Genomic DNA, 2,897 nt, shown 5'->3' on the forward strand with positions numbered 1-2,897 from the left:
CAGTGGAATGCACGCTACAGGGTGTCTGGCTCGGAGCTGTCCTTGAAGTAACCAATTTGTTGCATTTCGCTGTCTCGCAGTGGTCCAAACTGCTGCTCAGATTGCTGCAGAAGATACAGTACGATGCGCTAGAGACATACGCAGAACACGGTGGTCTTCCCTCTTGGTAGTGCCACGTGGTCATGCGAAGACCGGTCTTCTTACGACCATACATTCTCCCGATCACCGCTGCCCTCAGTTATTTACAGTGGCTACATTCCTGCCAAGTCTTTCTGCAGTATCGCAGAAGGAACATCCAGCTTCTCGTTAAAACTTAGTGAGGAGTTGATAATGGCGTCTTCGTAGCTTTTAAGGCATTCTCAACTGACATCAATTCACCATGTTCAGCCTCAAAGGTGCCAACGGCCTTGCCGCAGTGGTAAGACCGGTTCCCGTCAGATCACCGAAGTTAAGCGCTGTCGGGCTGGGCTAGCACTTGGATGAGTGACCATCCGGTCTGCCGAGCGCTGTTGGCAAGCGGGGTGCAATCAGCTCCTGTGTAGCAAACTGAGGAACTACTTGATTGAGAAGTAGCGGCTCCGGTCTCGTAAACTGATGTACGGCCGGGAGAGCGGTGTGCTGACCTCATGCCCCTCCATCACCGCATCCAGTGACGCCTATGAGCTGAGGAAGACACGGCGGCCGGTCAGTACCGTTGGACCTTCATGGCCGGTTTGGAAGGAGTTTAGTTTTAGTTTTAGTCTCAAAGGTAACGCCCACGACCGTTACAGAGTGTATTTTAAAGTAAACTTGATTTTCATCCTCATGGAGGAGGTACTAGCGTCCCTCTCATGCTACTGGCGCGAAACAGGAGTATACATCGTGTGTCTGACGTAGAGAGTCACCTAACAACTTTCTTTTACGTCCTGTAACTCCTTCTTGGTATAGTGATTTTTTTCCGTCCGTCTACGACTAACAAGGAGAGATCGCCTGTTGTAGGTCAAGGATTTTGATGAAATTCACAAATGAAACTTTGTATCATGAAGGATCGCCACTGATCCGATCTGCAGCTGTATTCAGTACATCTTGAAAGAAATATCCGACACTTTGTTGCAGTGGGACATTGAGAAATTCAACGGCGGCAGACGAAAATTTGTGCCGGGCTGGGAGTCGAATCCGGATTTCCCGGTACTTTGTAGCGTTCGGCATGTGGAGATTCGAGTTAGGTGGGGGACGTGCTTGGACAGCCAAAGAGGTTGAAGCGGCCTTTAACGAAAAGCGGGAAATCCACGTTCGACTCTCGGTACGGCACAAATTTTCGTTTGTCGCTACTAATGTCGCTCAGTGCCCAAGTGTGGCCAAGTGCCGGATATTTCTTTCGCCGAGTATAAGATTGTATAGTTTGTTCAAATTCTAGTGACTATTACATACTGTCGAGCCATTACACAAGGTAACTCTTTAACCATTTGTCTATAATTTATTTCAGCAAAAAAAAAAGGACAGGGGTGTTGACATCTGATTAAGAATTTTCCGTCTCGTGTAGCAAAAAGCCTTTTTATTCCCATGAAATTATTTTTTCTTGCGACAAATATTTTTTTAGAAAATAATTAGCACTTCAGTTTCGTGAAAAGTTCTACGTAGTAGCAATCGTAATATTAAGAAATTTAATACAGTACTGGCCATTAAAATTGCTACACCAAGAAGATGACGTGCTACAGACGCGAAATTTAACCGACTGGAAGAAGATGCTGTGATATGCAAATTATTAGCTTTTCAGAGCATTCACACTAGCTTGGCGCCGGTGGCGACACCTGCAACGTGCTGACATGAGGAAAGTTTCCAATCGATTTCTTACACACAAACAGCAGTTGACCGGCGTTGCCTGGTGAAACGTTGTTGTGATGCCTCGTGTAAGGAGGAGAAATACGTACCATCACGTTTCCGACTTCGGTAAAGGTCGGATTGTAGCCTATGGCGATTGCGGTTTATCGTGTCGAGACATTGCTGCTCGCGTTGGTCGAGATCCAATGACTGTTAGCAGAATATGGAAACGGGTGGGTTCAGGAGGGTAATACGGAACGCCATGCTGGATCCCAACGGCCTCCTATCACTAGCAGTCGAGATGACAGGCATCTTATCCGCATGGCTGTAACGGATCGTGGAGCCACGTCTCGATCCCTGAGTCAACAGATGGGGACGTTTGCAAGATAAGAACCAACTGCACGAACAGTTCGATGACGTTTGCAGCAGCTTGGACTATCAGCTCGGAGACCGTGGCTGCGGTTACCCTTGACGCTGCATCACAGACAGGAGCGCCTGCGATGGTGTACTCATCGACGAACCTGGGTGCACAAATGTCAAAACGTCATTTTTTCGAATGAATCCAGGTTCTGTTTACAGCATCACGATGGTCGCATCCGTGTTTGGCGACTTCACGGTGAACGCACATTGGAAGCGTATATTCGTCATCGTCACGCTGGCGTATCACCCGGCGTGATGGTATGGGGTGCCATTGGTTACACGACTCGGTCACCTCTTGTTCGCATTGACGGCACTTTGAACAGTGGACGTTACATTTCAGATGTGTTACGACCCGTGGTTCTACCCTTCATTTGATCCCTGCGAAACACTACATTTCAGCAGTATAATGCACGACCGCATGTTGCAGGTCCTGTTCGGGTCTTTCTGGATATAGAAAATGTTCGACTGCTGCTCTGGCCAGCACATTTTCCAGATCTGTCACGAATTGAAAACGTCTGGTCAATGGTGGCCGAGCAACTGGCTCGTCACAAAACGCCAGTCACTACTCTTGATGAACTGTGGTATCGTGTTGAAGCTGCATGAGCAGCTGTACCTGTACACGCCATCCAAGCTCTGTTTGACTCAATGCCCAGGCGTATCAAGGCCGTTATTACGGC

The 2,897-nt window shown here is 48.1% G+C and overlaps 1 pseudogene; it reads left to right on the forward strand.

Annotated features, from left to right (window-relative positions):
* Positions 1–397: 397 nt before the first annotated feature.
* LOC126264080 (5S ribosomal RNA) lies at positions 398–515 on the forward strand (annotated as a pseudogene).
* Positions 516–2,897: the final 2,382 nt, after the last annotated feature.

This window comes from Schistocerca nitens, chromosome 6 (genome assembly GCF_023898315.1).
Source record: "Schistocerca nitens isolate TAMUIC-IGC-003100 chromosome 6, iqSchNite1.1, whole genome shotgun sequence".
NCBI classification, from domain to species: Eukaryota; Metazoa; Arthropoda; class Insecta; order Orthoptera; family Acrididae; genus Schistocerca; species Schistocerca nitens.